Source organism: Neltuma alba, unplaced genomic scaffold, assembly GCF_004799145.2.
Source record: "Neltuma alba isolate B1F8T4 unplaced genomic scaffold, ASM479914v2 tig00012036_pilon, whole genome shotgun sequence".
In the NCBI taxonomy this organism is placed as follows: Eukaryota; Viridiplantae; Streptophyta; class Magnoliopsida; order Fabales; family Fabaceae; genus Neltuma; species Neltuma alba.
This window is the reverse complement of record NW_021636601.1, coordinates 803,226-821,086: the sequence shown is the minus strand read 5'-3', so window position 1 is coordinate 821,086 and position 17,861 is coordinate 803,226.

Here is a 17,861-nt window from a genome sequence, read left to right as displayed (position 1 = left end):
TGACAAATGCTTAATTCAGCAGAGATAATTAACCGAAATCTCAGCCTCCGACATTACAAAATACCATTCCACAACCACGAATCCAAAGATAAATAAGAGAAAATGAATTGAATAGATTTAACTCCCCTGTTAGATGCAAGTGATGATGAAGATAAAGAATGTGGGAAAGGGACGGTGTTAACGGACTGGAGAGGAAAGCAAGAGTGGGAGAGGAGAGATAGACGAAGGCCGTTGGGTTTTGAAGAGGAATAGAGACAGAGATCGTGAATCTGAAAATGGAGTGTAGGAGAAAGAAAGAGAAGACGGACTGGAAGAAGAGGATTGACGATGATGATGAAGGTGAAGGGAAGAAGGGATAGAACGAATGGAAGGTGAAGGGTGATGGTAGTGATGGAGTCCGTCGCTTCCCTATTGCACGGTCTTTCTCTTGTCCATCTGAATAGGAGAAGAATTGAATCAGGTGCCGTAAGCCTGTCTCCCAAAGCGGGGAGTTGCATGTGCTGGTCCTCTTTTGTAATTATTGAAATCTGCTGGTCCTTACCTATAATTCATTAAGTCCTTCTCTTTCAGCTTTCATCTTCAATTTCTCCCAAATTTTCTATAATAAAATCCAAGATATTGTGACATCATATTTTTCAAAAAATCAGTCAGTTAAAATAAATCATAAAAATATGATATTTTTGGCTTTTTTAACAATATTTTCAGCCAATCACAATAATCCAATTAATCATAATAAATGTATTTAAGCACAATAAATGTGATAAAATCATCAAATTACATATAAAAAAATCATAATAAAATAAAGGCTTATTAGAAAGTTAGATTACACAGGACATGTTTTAAATACAATAAAAGATAAGTTGCATATACAGGAAGTTTAATTGCAAATAGGAAAGATATATTGCACCTTATTGAAGTGTGATTATACCTAACCTAAATTGCACATAATGGAAAATAAACTACACAGATTGAGAATTTAGCTGCATGTAGAAAAGATTTATTGCACGGTATTGAAGTTTGGTTGCACATAACTTAAGTTGTACATAATGAAAAATAAATGCACAAACCAAGAATTCAGTTGCACATAAAAATAATATATTGCATGTAAGAAAAATTTAGTTACACTTAACTTGAATTGCACATAATAGACGACAAATTACACATATGAGGAGTTTAGTTGCGCACAAGAAATTATATTACAGAAAGTTTAGTTGCACCTCATGTAATTTGCACATATTACACTCATATTCAAAGCATTTGCACATATTGCACTTATATTCAAAGCATGTTGTGTGCAATTTAACTTGCCTTACATCTAATATATCTTTCTTTTGCACAACTAAACTCCCCGTATATGCATTTTATCTTCTATTATGTGCAACTTACAGGTTAAATGTAATTTACTTTTTCTTACATGCAATATATCTTCCCTATATGCAAATGAATTTTTGTTATGTGCAATTTATTTTTCATCATGTACAACTTAGGTTAGGTACAATCAAACTTTAGTAATGTGTGATATATATATTTTTTATGTACAACTAAACTTCCAGTCTATGCAATTAAGGATTTTTTGGCCTTTTCATTGTGACATTTATTTACAGTGAAGGACCTTAAAAGCTGACAAATTGTCAGGTCTTCCAAATGGGGCCTTTTTCCTAATTTTCCCAAAATAAAATTGTGGCAAGAATATAAAAATGACCAAACATATTATTGAAAATTTAGACTAAATTGAGAAGCAAAAGAAGGTTGGGAAAATTGCAAAAAGAGACCCCAAAATTATAAAATTGTTAATAAGTATTTAAATTAACAAAATTATTGTTAGACACTGGGTCTTGAATATGAATCATGAAATATTGAAAAAAAAAAAAGACAAAAATGCTCCCACCCATTTTCTTATCTTTCTTCCGTCCTCTCCTTCTCTTTCTCTCTCTTCCTCCTTCTCCTCTCCTTCCTCTTCCTTCTACTTCTCTCCTAACCCCGTTCCTCATCCCCAGCCCCATCTCTCCCCACCCTACTTTAACCCCATCTCCACATCCCCACCCCCTTCCTCATCAAGCAACATGGAGGTCAAGGTGGGTAGATTTGCAATTGGAGTTAGAGAAGGCATGTCGGAGGCAGAAGAAAATAGAAGAGATAGGAGAGAAAATTAAAGCTCTCTGAGAAGAAGAGAGATGGTTTTGTAGAACCTATCTCTCACATAAACAGCTCCTTAGTCACTTAAGGTTTAATGATCTTGAGAGCTGGTTTTTTCACCAATGGTGTTAGCATCAATAGTTGATGTGTTTGTTGCTAAACAGCAGTGGGGAGGGCAGGTATTCTCAAGATCTTTAAATATAGCGTTTGAGACTAACATTTTCAATCACAGCCTGGAAAGAAAGAAAACAACATTAATTGATTTCCAACAGCATTTTCATTAGTCAGTTCACAACTTATATAAGATATTCTTCATCATACTAAAAGCACAAGAGCTAGAGAAATGAACATTGGGTGAATATAAAATACAAGGGCATTTGTTAAACTTGTTTAAAGCATCCAAACCCGACAAACTCAACTACTTTCCTATTGAAACGAAGGGCTTTCCTTATCACACAGTATCCATATTAAATTGAAAAGATAATAATTAAGCAATCCACCTTAATGACAATATCCACATCTTTAAATTCAGGTTACGTTTGGTAGGGAGCATTGAAAATGAGGGATTGGGATTGAGATTACAATTGAAAAAATCTATTAAGAGAGTGTTTAGTATAAGAAATTGTTTGATATATGGGATTAGCCAAAGCCATGTATGTGGGATTGGAGAATACCATGGGGGGAAGTGGTATTCTCCAATCCCACCTTTATGAGTTTGTCTAATCCCATATAACAAACAATTACTCATGCTAAGTATTATTTTAATGATTTTTTTCAATTGCAATCCCAATTGCAATCCCTCGTTTTCAATGCTCCCTACCAAACGGGACATCAGAGTAATTAAGCACGCCTTGAAGCAGTGAGAGTGTTCTATCTACACGCATCTTTTTTCAACTTCCCTTTTGTTACTAAGCCAAGAACATTTGCTGTCATACATAATGAAACAAAAGGAAAACGTAAAACGTTATAAAATGAATCTTTACTTGTGTCAAGGATTAAAATTGTTTAAATTCGTCCTTCGTTTAGTAGTTGCTGATGTTCAAATATTTCCAGCATGTTAAATTTCAGCCTTCTATTATGGCATATGAAGCAAAAAGATTTAGGGATATCTATTAGTTGCTGATGTTCAAATGTTTCCGACATGTAAAACTCTATAAAATGAATCTTAAGACACACTTTACCCCATTATCAATCTTACTTTGTTCAGAATATCTAGTCCTTCCATTCTGCGGATCATGGTCAAGCGAATTGCAAGATAGCTATGTCAAAGAAATCATCCTTACTATAGAAGATTGTGTAACTCATGAAAAGCAGAATCAGTTGAGCGTCAAAAATTAGAGTTGAAAGGAAGAAAATCGATTCCTCGTCATCCTGATGAATGATAAAGAAAGAAAGAAACACTCATTGGATGAAAGAAAGGTGAAGAAGAAACAGAGGATGAATGAATCGGGATGCAGAGAGAAAAATAATACCTCTCTGTGTGTTATCCTCTCCACATCAATCATCCCTTTCGAAGAAACATTCTTCCTCCCCATGATGTAATAAGAATTAAATATTAAATCAACAAAAAAAATCAAATTATTAAATATGAAAAGATTAGAGACTAAATTATAAAATAATCAAAAGTAGTCCAGAGACTGAGTTGCGCCGGATCACAATTGGAGAATTGAATTATAAGTGAGTTAAAATTTGAAAAATCAAAAAATTAATTTTTGCTAAAAAATTTTATCTTGGTTTTATTTATCAAAAAGTAAATACCTTTTGTTTTACGCTGTTTTAGATATTTATTAAATTTTTCCTTCTATAACCCATGCCTATTTAATTTGCAAATCAAAACTGATTTTAGTGCTTATTGCTACAATGAAATGCATATGATCTGAATATAGTTTTAATTTTCAGCAGTTCAAATTTAAAATTTTTAATTAATAATGTTTAAACAATTTTTTTATAAACACCGATGATTAAAAAATAATATTTATTTTAAATTTCATGTAAGTTAAAATATTAAAATTATTAAAAATATAAAAATAAAATTATATAAAATTTCAACCACGTACTTTTAATTTGAATAGTCCGTAGTTGGTTTCCGCCACCAAACTGAATCGTTGGCCGATCCTTCCAGACTGATGCAAAAGCAAAAAGCTTGTGTTGTGGTAAAAAGAAATTTCTCTTATTCAGATTACTGTTTAAAATTTTTTAAATACAATGATATTCCTCCGATTCTAAATATTAAAAAAAAAAAAATTTTGGGCTCATCCCCGCCCCAGTTTTGGCTTATAATTTTTTTATTTTTTATGGGTGACATGTTTATGATTTGCAAGCTTTACACATAAATAAAGCACGCTTGACCCCCACGCAAAAGATAAAACCTCTGATCCAAGTGGAAAAAGAGAATGTGGAGCCAGGAGACCGATTGGGAGTAGGACTGTTTACAGGATAGATCGGGACCGGGACAAGTCCGTCCCGGTTTCATCCCGATGAATAGTAACAGGATAAAAAATCTGTCTGTATCCCGGCCCGTCCCAGGATTGCCTCGGTCTCGGCCAAGACGGGATGGATCTGAAACGAGACCGGGACGTCCTGAAGTTTTTTTTTAATTTTTTAAATTTTTTAATAAAATCTGATTTTTTTAATTATATTTTTTTGGGCTTAAAACTTATAAAAACATCTTTTTATTTTTTATTTGTTTGGACACTCTTAAACAAAAGCCCAAAATATTACATATAATAGTAATTAAAAACTCTAAACAAAATTTTTTAACACAATAAAAACTTACTAAAAATTCTAATCATCAATAATCTCAAATCATTAACAAACATAAAAACTCTAAATGAATATATCTATAATTTCATAGAATATTCTCAAGTGTTAAAAAAATATGAAAAAAATAATATATATATACATAGGATAAAAAAAATAAAAAAAGAACAGGGATGGGACGACCCCGTCCCGTGTCCGGTCTCGTCCCGATTCCTTTTTTGCCCCGTTCCGTCTTAATAAGACTAGGATCGGAACGGGTCGACCAGGATGGGCCGGCCTTGAACACCCTTAATTGGGAGAATGTTTGTAATGTTTTGATGAAAATGCTAGAGGGACGTGTCCGCCACAGAATCCACGGACAGATTGATTGATTGAGAGAGAGGAGTGGGTGGAGGTGGCCAGGTGGGACCAGGAGAGATGACCTCATCGTACGCTCCCACATGGGTTGTTGCTTTTGCACTGTCATGATTCGATACTCCTTGGTATTTTCTTTATTGGGAAAATTTCAAAAAAAAACCCACTTTAAAATAATAAGAAAGAAAGTATACCAAAATTAAAATTTTAAAATTCAAGTAAAATGATAAAAGTGCACCTTTGTTAATCCTATTGAAAAACATGCTATTAATTTCGAATTCAGATTTGTAATTTCACAATTAGAACTAGTTGTTGTTAGATAAATTATTTTCATTTTTAGATAATTCACAAGTTATTTTGCATGTTATATATCTAAAAAAAATGTGTTATTAATCTCAAATTAAGACTTGTTAGTTTACAATAAGAACTTGTTATTGTCAGATAAATTATTATTCACAATGGGCCATTTTTGTCGTTTCCCTTGAATTTCAAATTTTCAATTTGAATTTACTTTGTTTTATGTTATTTTCAAATATTAAGTGTTTGAATTGAAAAATACTAATTTCAGGATTCTTTTTAAAGAATTTTTCCAATCTTTTAATTAAATAACTTATCTAGTTCATATAATTTTTTATCCTTCAAGTTGGCACTTATTTTGGTTTTTGGTTTTCAAGTTTTAAACCATAAGTTTTAGCCTCTCAATAGGCAAAATAATCTAATTTTTTATTAAATTATTAGGACCATTGTTTTGGACAGAAAGAAACTTGAAAAACTATAAACAATTTGAAATTTGAGACATCAATACCAAAATAAAAACGAATTTGAGGAATCAAAATTCATATCAACCCTATCATATCTCTACTTTCTCGTGTTCCCAACTTTCTTTTTAGAAATAAAATGTTGAAAAGCGAATTTATTAATTGAAGCAGTATATATAGGTCATATTCCTATTTATTAGACCAAAATTTTCAATCGTTATTGAAATGCATATATGCATTTGTAAATTCACCATATAAATACTTGTAAATTTTTACATAACATTTATTATTTTGCTAATAATTAAAATGTATATGTACATTTGTAAATTTATCTATAAACTCAATTTGAAATGCTGCAACCAAGCATCTACTGCAAATGATAAATCAACACTTTCCTTTTCAGAGATTTTCAGCGTACTAAGCAGTCATTATTTCTCGGGGAAAAAAAACAGAAAAATGATATTTAAATAATAAAATCCTACAATGATCATCTAAATAAGCAAAATTCTAGTTTGGATGTAGGTGATCAAATTGAAATTTGTAAATTTACTGAAATCACTATATTATGTTTTTTTTTTTGTTTTAAGATATGAAGCCACTTTAATAATTGAACAAGTAAAATCTCTTATAATAAAGTTTATTATATTAGGACTTCAAATTAATTCGATCATTTTCAGAAAATTTTTTATTTAATTTTCTTAGTAGGACCTTAATGCAATTTTTTCTAAATTAAAAGTTGTGCTTTTTTTTTTTTTGGATACCATTCCTGCAGGGTCGTTTCCATTTCACATGGTCACAAAAGGAGGTCAAGTCAATGGCGATTAACGTAGCCTTCTTAGTTCTTCCGCCCGCATAAAAAAAAGTATTTAGGTATAACTCAAATCATGATTTCAAAAATAATTTAATAATATACGAAGTAAATATGTAGATGAGTAAAATATTTTTTAAAGCACTTTTCTCAAAAGCTAAACACCTCCTAAATCGCTTCTATTCATTTCACTGTCTCCATTCACCCTCCTGCACAAGTGTCAAAAACCTTATAAACCTCTGTCTCGCTCTTCTCTTGTCTTTTCCAATTTTCATCAACTAGCAAATTCATTCTCCTAATCATGGTGTTGTATAATACCTGATGAGTTTAGGTTTGAACGATTTTCATTTTTTTTATTTTAAATATTCTGAGAGTGAATGCCCTTCTTGACGATCCAAACTCACTTTTCAAATAATCGACTTCTGATATAGTATCATGATAAGTACACTTTTTTTATCGTTACACTAGGTAAACTAATACCAAAATGCTATACACTGTGATATATTTATCTTTCCCATCAAATTTTCTCAATTCAGTTATCACAAAACGTCAGGTTTTGGGATATACCTTTCTTTTTTTCTTATGTAGACACACACGCACACTCAACTTTTATTTATTTATAAACACTTCCATTTCAGAGCAATTTTCTTTATTTACAATGTTTGAGTTTTCAATTTTTTTTTACGGGATTTTAAGTTTCCTACTACTCAATCAACCCAACTCATGAATAAATTGCAATTGCATATTTTATTTATTTATATTTATAGTTGTAATTTTTTTGGGTAATCTATTTGTGTATACCACTCTAGTACTAAAAGTAAGTCACCTCTAGGAGAGTAGGAGGCGTTTTAGTCCTGTAAGTCACTTGTACTATATTTAACATTTATTTTTTAATTATATCTTTATTTAATTCTTTTTAAAAAAAGAGAGAAAGAAAAAAGATATATGAAAATGATTTGTAATTGTAGAAAATTTTTTTTAATAAGAATAAAATTAGAAAATTTTATTAATTTAATTTATTTTTTAATATGTAAAATTATGTTACGACTAACTTTATTAAGTATTGAAGTGTGGCATTGTGGAGATGTGTTTATACGTATTAATAATTAATTTGTTGCTGCATGAGCGATTTCCTCAAAATTTTGTGAAGTCACATTTTGACAAACCAGAGAGGACCCAAATCAAGTGATTGCGAATGCACCAAATCAAGTAATTGCATTTGTATTAAGACGAATAAAGAAAAGGGAGGGTTTTAAAAAAATTCATTTACCTTTTATCATACCTTCTATTTGTTCTTGTCAATAAAAAATTGTAAGGAGAAATTTAGATTTAATTAATTTCTTCTTTTCCATTATTCTCCCAATCCAAAAACGCCACAAGTCTTTTGTTTAAAATTTAATAGTTCAATATCATTTATTCACTATTTTGCGGGGAATTTGGGCCCGTTTGGTATAAAAAATTGATTTGAATGGAAATAAAAAGAAAGGGAATAGAAAAATTCTAACCCAATACATGTTTGGTAGACACTGCCACACTGAAATGGAAAATAGTTTGATCGAAAATATTGTATTTGGTAGGATGGAAATGATAGCAAGGTAGGTAGGAAAAACATGCAAATAACTGTATTACCGTTAATGAGTATTTATTGATTAAATTCATATTTGAATTTTCGAATTCAATAATTAATACAATAATTCAAAAATGAATAAAAATACATTATTATTTAAATAAGTAAATAAAAATATTCAATGAATTCAACCTCAATGAATTTATTCCCGTATAGCATATTGCGCAAACTCCCTCTTTCAAATTCAAAAGCCCACGTCGCGCAACTACTTCCTTATGACTCCTAGAGATTGTATCAGTTCAGATCAACAACATTATGAAGGTTGGAATTAAAATTTATTAATGAAATTCGAATTTACTCTGCTAGGTTAACAAAATTCGAATTTGCTAAATAAATTCGAATTTGCGTCTTGTTCATCAGCCCATTCTGTTCACCTCTATTTTTCAAGTGGTGAAACAGAGTAATGTACAAATCCAAACAATTCATGTGTTGGAGAAGAGCCCTCGTCCAATTTGATGCATTTGAAGCAAAACATGTTATAGAAACAGTAAGCGAAGCTGAACAGAAGAACACAGGAATATCTAATGGACCTGGAAAAAGTGAAAAATGCAACAATGGAAGCCGTGGAAGTTTTGGAGGGCTCTTGAAAAGTTCAGAAGGAGGCTGTGTCGTCGCATTTATATTTTTTAGGGATAAATTTGTCTCACACTTTTGGGCGGGCAATGGAAAACTGGTTCCACCAAATTGTTCCAATGTACAAGGAAAAATGTCATCTCCATGGAAAATATTTTCCCACCGGAACAGCATACCAAACTTGTCTTAGTTGTTGGTGGCACCACCCAAATTCTTTGAAAATTCAGCTAATCTTCCAACTCTTTTATAATGCTATGTAAATCCTGTTAATGGCAGCAATTGCAGAAAAATGATAAATCCTAGTCATGTTCTACAGACACTATCTTTAAAAGCTATTCCGTAACTATTGACAAAGTAAGATATGACACTCTCTAGGATTAAACGGATTCTTCTTACAAGAGTAGAATGAGCTGAACAGCAAAAGATAGAAGAACTCATCTAAACAAAACACTTAAAAAGAAAAGAGAATTGCCCAAAAGCTCATAGCTTGGTGTGTTCTCTGAACTTTGGCTTCATGATCCTTTTATAGGCTGCGAATCACAATATCAAATCAAATAACTTTTTCCCCCTTAAGTTACATGCCAAAGAACTTTAGCCAAGAAAATTCAATTGCTACTCCCTTTTTTTAAGAAACAATTATTAAAATCATATAGTTTAAAATATTTGTTAAATTTAATTAAAAATAAAAATATATATTTTTAATTATACTTTTGTTTATAAAGACTAAAGAAAATACATGAGAGATTAAAAAAAGTGAAAAATTACTGTAGAGAAATAACAAGTGAAAATTTATTATAGTGAGATAATAAGTGAGATATATTTAAGGAGGATAAAAATAGAAAGACAAGTTTAAAATTTCAAATAAAAAAATTTGTTTTTTATATTTAGAAATACCATTATAAGAGAAAATATTTCTTATACAAAGAAGGCCAAAATACATATAATCCCTTTTAATTTTAGCTCTATTGCATATAACTTCATTTTTAAAAGTTTAAAAACCACATCCCTAACTTCTATAGTTTGACATTTAACCTTTTACCATTAAAATGGTCATTAAATCTGACGGTGTAGATGTAAGATTTCATGAAAATACCAAACACACTTTTAAACCCTATATTTATTTCCATCTTTCTATTTTCATATCCATCTCCACTTTATCAACTTCCTTATACTCAACAAAGGCACCAGTTTTAATTAATTGATCAGAACTAGTAGTTAATCATTAAATCTGTTTTAAATATCCATTTCCATTTGCATTTTGACAAAGGGATTGACGCATGGAGAAAAATCTGCAAGACTAGTTCTACTCGGACAAACATATATACAGTACAAGAGAATAATAAACATTCATCTTGCATATGAACAGAAAATCCAAATAAAAGGTGCATACAAGTAAAAATATAAAATATTACAAATTGAAAAGTCTGCTTCTGAAATAAATAAGCGTATGCGTCCATATATTCAGTACTCGAACATCAAAATACATGCAAGGGGCATTATATATTGCAATCCAACAAAGTGGAGTTCCCACGCAACATTCCCTCTAATATTTTGTTAATTCTAGTTCACAGTAAAAACACGGGAATTAAATCACGTGTTTTTTTCAGACAACCGTGAGCGCTAAGCCAAAAGAAAGGAAAGATATATTGAATTACTACTTCCAGTGCTTAATATAATACCTATTTAATTAATTTAAAAAAATTAATGAAATTAGATAAATTACTTTGACATATTATATTTATTATTTTTTTCCAAACGAATTTACCCAACTTATAAATTGATATATAATCTAATGATATATATATAAATTCTTTTTAGAGAGATCACTAATATATGCTATAATTAAGTGATGCTTTAGTTTTCTTATTTTTTTAAATTAGTCAATTGTATCTTGTATTAAAAAAAAACTAATATGTTAATCCTTATGATTTTGCCAACTTTTGAAATGAGTCTTCATTTTTTCCCCCTTGTTATCCCATCCTTGTTGCACAGTTTTAATCTCCTTCCATTATAACACCGTTACTTTCAGGGTGATAAGTGCTAGCATATCTTCTCTCAACTCTACCATCTCCTTCCCCAACTTGTCACTCCCTCTCCCCCACCCAGTTGAAACTGGTGGAGAAGAAAGAGAGGCCCAAGCCAGCACTCGAAGCTAGGCTCAGAGCCACGACGCTGCTCACTTGCCAGCCCCCGCATCTATTTGTCATCATCATACATACGATAGCTGAGATCCACACCAGAAAATAAATGTCTATTTTGTTATTGTTTCCCTCTAGATGACACATAAACATGGAGAAAGATGAAGAGGGAAGGATATGAATGTTTTTTTGTTGCTCTATGTATAGAAAATTTGGAGGGAAGATAACGATGAAATGACTAACAGAGGAAGAGAGCTAGAAAACCAAAAATGTATTTCAGGAATATTAGTTTTCTTTATATTAAAAATCAGAGGTAGTGTTAGTGGATTCATCAACTTCTCACAAATCAATATATACTATATTTATATGAAAGATAAAAAATCTTAATAAATTCTACTAAATACATATCCTCCTCTATTATTTATAAACTTTAAATTTAAAAAGATACAAGATTTATTTTATAAATTTTAATTTAATATTTATGTTAATATTTAATATACTTTTTCTGATTTTAGTTTTAACCATTTATTTTTTTAATATATTCTATTGTCACATTTTTTATATATTTTTTATAATATTATATTTATATCGTGAAAATACCAATACACTCCTATCCCAAATATTCACACTCTAAAAATTAGTTTTGATGGACACCCAATTTAATCCCGTGCTCAAAATGGAAAAGATTTTCCATTTTGAGCACGGGTTTTTGTCAGCCACATGGATAGTTCAATGTGCTCATCGGCACCTGACCCTGAGATGTGGATCATCCAAGGCACATTAGCATGGCGTACTTCTCCTGTTCGAACCGGGGTTTGAAACCAAACTTCAATGAGGGACGGTCATAATAAGGTTTACAAGTCGTTTTCAGATGTAATTGAGGGCAAAGAGGGAAGATTTCGCGAGACTCTGCTTGGCAAACGGGTTGATTATTCGGTAGCTTGTTCCACAGCAGGATTAACTGCATTTTATATGTTTCAGATCTATTTACTTGTTTTTGAAGGATATTTAAACGTTAATTGTCAAAATTTCAATGGAAAAAAAAATAGCTCATTCCATTTCTTATAAGTTAAGTAAATGCTCAATACCCAAGTAGGCTTACAAAGTAGATAGTGCTTTCTGGGTCTCCCCCCTTCTTCCACTCCGTCCCGAAGTAACTAGGACCAATTCAGTCACGTTTTCATGTTCCAATTGAACACTTTCCTTTTTGATTATTCTCAAAGGAAGTTTTCCAATCATTGACTCAAACCCATTGTCGAACCGAACCCCACTAAGCGGAATATGGAGGTCCGCCCACACAAGCAAATTGTTGATAAAACTCCAAAATGGCATTTTCTTTTGACCCGATCTTTTTTTTCTCCTTATCAGCACGTAACTCAACAAGAAATTTCCTTACCTGTCCAATTTCTAATGAATCAAGATAACCATTCGTTCCGGATTAGTAATCCTTTTTAAAATGAAAAATCGAATGGATTCGGTCTTATACATACGCGAGGAAGGTAATCAAAAAAGAAAGAAGAAGATTGAATAAAAATTCGATTAATCATTTGATATTGATATAATTGCTATGCTTAGTGTGCGACTCGTTGCGTTGGTTTATTATTTCACCTCTTTCTTGAATTTATGATATTTTTTTATTTTTAATAAAAATAGGCAGCGGTGTTCTCCCTAAATAGTATATTGAGGAAATAAATAAAAAAAATGAAATTGAGAATTAACAAATAAAATAATTCACTTCTAAAAAAAATGAATAAATAATGAAATTTGAATTTAACTAGAAAATAAAAAAAAAAGCCGAAAAAGAGATGGTTGAATCAAAATATTCCTTTTAAAGTTGTATTTCTTTCAGAGGGCAATATGAATGTTCTATTATGTTCCATCAACACATTAAAAAGATTATACGATATATCGGCTGTGGAAGTAGGCCAACATTTCTATTGGCAAATAGGGGGTTTCCAAGTCCATGCCCAAAGAGCTTGCCCCACCCATGAGTAAATATTTCGTAGTAGCCTCATTAGACCGTACATCTTTCTTGGTATATCCAGATAATAGATAGGAGCATAAACTGAAACATTCTGGAGCTACAAAGATAGTTATTAAATTGTTAGCACCGCATAAAAGAAGGCGTTAAGAGACCCTCCTGGCCCAACCCTAGACACTCTAAGATCCTCGGGCCAGACGGAGATTGGCCCTCGAGTGCAAATCTTTCACATTCCGCTAGGGAAGAAATTAGAAAAATGATAAAACCTATAGGTTGACGCCATAAATTCCATCCAAAAAAACCATATTTTGATTGTCCGTCATGTCCAATTTTTTTTTTTTTACGCGTGTTGGAATTATAAGAAATCGCTTGGTTATTATTTGCTTGGAATGACGAGCTATATCCATAAATATATGAGTCCTTCTTATTCGCATAAGACTAGTGGAATCGGGGTTTTGAGCATAAAGATTCCACTGACCTGTAAAAAGTGGGCCTAATCCTGGGGGTGTGGCAATTCTTGCCAATAACCACGCCGCTGAATAGAAACATTAAACTAAAACCCATACAAAATGGGTTTATTCAAATAGTTTTTCTTCGTGAAATTACCTGAAGCCTATGCTTTTTTGAATCTAATTGTAGATATTATGCCAGTAATACCTGTACCTTTTGCCCACATCTTTTATTTGTCATATAAATATTAAAAAAATAGAGATTTTGGGTCTGTCTGGTCTAATCAATTGAAATAGTATTTCAGTACGTATAATTATTTTTTAAATAATTTTTTTTAATGGGTAAAAATTAAAAATAAAGATTATGTAAATTATATTTTTTTAAAAAAATAATTTTTATTTAAAAAATAATTAGTTAAAAATTAAAGATATTAAAATGTCAAAAATAGTTGAAATGGCAAGTAATATTGAGAATGTAAAGCGAAAAAGGAAAATATATTAAATCTGAACGGTTTGTATCAGATCTGACGTCAAGTGATCGCCGGTGAGGGCGCCGAAACCGGTCTCCAGATACAGAACCACCGTCCACCACCTCCAAAGATTATAGCCGCCATCTTCCTTTGCTGGAAATCACAATCTAACAGCCACAATTTTATCGTACCCTTGCTTGTCATCTAACTTTTCAATGGCATCTATTAGCACCAGATTCAACCAAGAAATCTTGCAAAAAAGTCCCGGGGAGAACAGAAAAATAAATCGATGAAGAAAAACCCGTACCCAAAAATCTATTATCCAAACGCGAACCAGGCAGAACCAGAAATCGATGTTCCACTCAAATCCTCCATGGAAGTAAACAAGGAAAACCAAAAATCAATGTTCATCATCGTCAATCTAGCTCCAAATTGCAAAGATGCGATCTTCACTAGCAGAGCTAGAAATCGATGATGAGCCACAAAGCTCATAAGGCAATGAAGTCGTCGCCGGAAAAAAAGAATAAAATGGAGAAGGCAAAGATGAAGTGGGGAAGAAGGCGAAGCGGGAGATCCGCGGAGAGGATGAGTCACCCTCCCATCTCAGTGCTCACCAACGGTGGGTTCAAAGATCACTTGCGGCGTGGGAGAAGATTGCCGGTCGAGGAGGGGGAGAACCGTATGATGCGCTCGCCGTCTCCGATGCTGGAGCTCGTCGTTCAGAATGAGGTCAGTTATGATGCTCTGGAGATGGCGTCGGTGTGTCTGCGTTGAAAAAGCAAAAAACGAGAAGGGTAAAAGCAGAATTTCATGGAACTCTCTGGAAGTCTGTGTTATGTTAAAGCCTATTCGGCTATTCCATGAACCCAGAGTAATTACATGTCTTAAATCGTTTTATTTTATCCGGTTTAAAATATAAACTAAATTTTGTTGAAGGATTTAATTTTTTTTTATAAGATAATATTTATTTTTATCTAAATATTTAATAATTTTTCTTAATTTTATTTCTATATATTATTTTTTTATTTATTTATTATATCATTTACTTATTTTCTTCATTAATAAGAACATATTTAGAAAAAATATTTTTTTATATTTATTATTTTAAACTGATTTTAATTAATTTCTTGATAAATATAGATAAATAAAATTTATTTTACATTTTAAATCAGTATAATATAAAAATGTAAAATTATTTTTTATAATAAAATAGATTTTACATTTAGTATTTTGTGGCAGGAAACGACTGGCCAGAAAAACATAATTGTATCAAACAACTTGGACCATGGAATTTAATTTCATTTTCGTTTTTGTTTAGAGGAACTTATGCTGGGGACGAGAGCGAGTAATTATATGAACGGAGTCAAGTCAATGGCGCATAATGAAGCTTCCTCGTTTCTTCTTCCCATACATAAATCTTTTTGCAACCCTTTGTTTCATTTCATTCGCTCTCTTGCACAAGCAGTGTAAGCCTCATAAATCTCTCTCTCTTCTCAGGTCTTTATCATCAATTAGCGATTGCACTGGTAACTTTCTGCTCTACCTACACTTTTTTCCCCCTAATTAACGGTTTCTTCTTCTTCCTTTTCAGAAAGACACGATTGATCGATCGTTTCAAGAGTCCAATATCTTGGAAGCGGATAAACGACAGAGGATTTCATGGATCTGACGAATCAGCTTGGTAACCCATTTATCCTTTCACTTTCCGTGGGAAGATATTTGATTTCTTATGCTCAAAAAAAAACAAAACAGAGAGATGGGTATCAAAAAGAAATCAAAGAGGGACATCTTGATCGACACAAAAGAAATTAATCCCCACCCAAAAATAATCCATATTTTATTGGGAAAATGCCAAAAAAAGTCATTGGAATATAGGAAATTTCAGATTGGGTCCTGGAATTTCGAAAATGACAGAAAGGGTCAGTGACCCGATCTGTCCTTTGTAAAATCAAGAAGAATTGACAACTTTGCTCTTATTTGTATTCATTCACTACAATGATTTAAGGAATCACTATAAGGATTCAGGCGTTACCTAGATTCGTGTAGCGAATAACTACTCACTTTTTCATAGTTAGGTGTCTTATTATTAACTATAACTAATTTTGTAATCACTAAAACAATGTAAGCATTACCTAGATTCATGTAGAGAATAACTACTCACTTTTTCATAGTCAGGTACCTTATTATTAACTACAACTAATCTTATAATCACTAGAACAGTGTAAGCGTTACCTAGATTTGTTTAGAGAATAACTACTCAGTTTTGCTTAGCCAGGGGTAAAATTGTCAATTCGTCTTAATTTCACAAATGACAGATTGGGTCATTGACCCTTTTTGTCATTTTTGAAATTTCAGGACCCAATTTGAAATTTTTTTATATTCCAAGGACCTTTTTTTAGAATTGTCCCTATTTTATTTTCTCCTTTTTTTTTTTTTTAATTCTTCCCTGGCAAGAAGCCAGAATCGACCCTTCCAGCTACCCCCGCTGCAAACTTAGATTTTTGTTATTAAATGCAAAAGCTTTAGGTTTTTATCAATAATTTATATTCCTTTATTTTTATAAACCAGATTGATTGTGTCCCTCCCCTGATTTAGTGGAAATTTTAAAAATAATTTTATGATATAAAAAGTAGGCATGTGAGTAAAGTTTTATTTCATTTTATATGAAAGCACTTTTTAAAGGTGCTTTTTGGTTTCCAAACACCACAAATCTGAAATATATATAATGTCATTTTGAATTTTAAGAAAGGGTTAGGATTGAGGATGCAACTAAAAAAATAACATCAATGCATTAAAAAAAAAAAAAGATCAAAGTGTTAGATGTATCATAAAAATTAAAAAGGATGTTGGATGCATTGGATGCATCTTAACCTTTTAAGAAATAGCAGTCTATTAGATGCGAACATGTTTGCTGGATCATGAGTGAGTTAATTTATGCACAAACATTCCGTTAATGCATTTTTATTTGAATGTCTCAAAGCATATAAGAATTTTTCTCTATATAAATATTTTTGTGCATATTATTTAAATTAGATCATTTTAATCATAACCAACGTGATATTGAGTTGACCTTATTTGATTCATCGATGCTTTGAATTATTGTGTTGACCTTATGGTTAATATGTGTGCATCCCTCGGCCCCAAAAAAGACACAGGGGGTCCGTTATAGGGCGCGGTGGTGTACGTGGGATTCTTCTTTGGGAAAACTACATTAAACTCCCATCCAAAAAAATAAATAAATATAAAAAAGCTTTTTAAAATTATTAATTAAATTAATATGAAATTTTAAGGAATTTTTTTTTGGAAGAGATTTCACTTGTTCAATTATGAGGCTATCTTCATTTTTTTTTTTAAATAGGTGTTGAAAACTTAAAAAATAATCGTTAACAAATTAAGATGTGATAACTAATCACTATCATAATAGGTATTAACAACATATTTTATTTGCATATCACATTAGCATATTTAACTTTAAATCCTTGTGATGTGCTAAAAATATGTGTTGTTAATACTTACCACGATAATTGTTAATTGTTGCATTTTAAGTTATTTATGACTGTTCTTTCAGTTGTCAGTGCTTACTGCTAAGCGCTAATAAAATGTTTAACATTTTAGATTATTAATGACTGTCTTTACAGTTGTTAATAAATATGGATAAAAAAACCTAATAAGTTGAAAAGAATATGAGGGCAGTTTAGTAATTAAATAAGTGAAATCGAGAGATATTTTGTGACTTCAAATTTACATTAATTTGATGATTTTTAAAAAAAAAATTGTGTTAATTTCTCTTAGCAGGGATCTTAATGC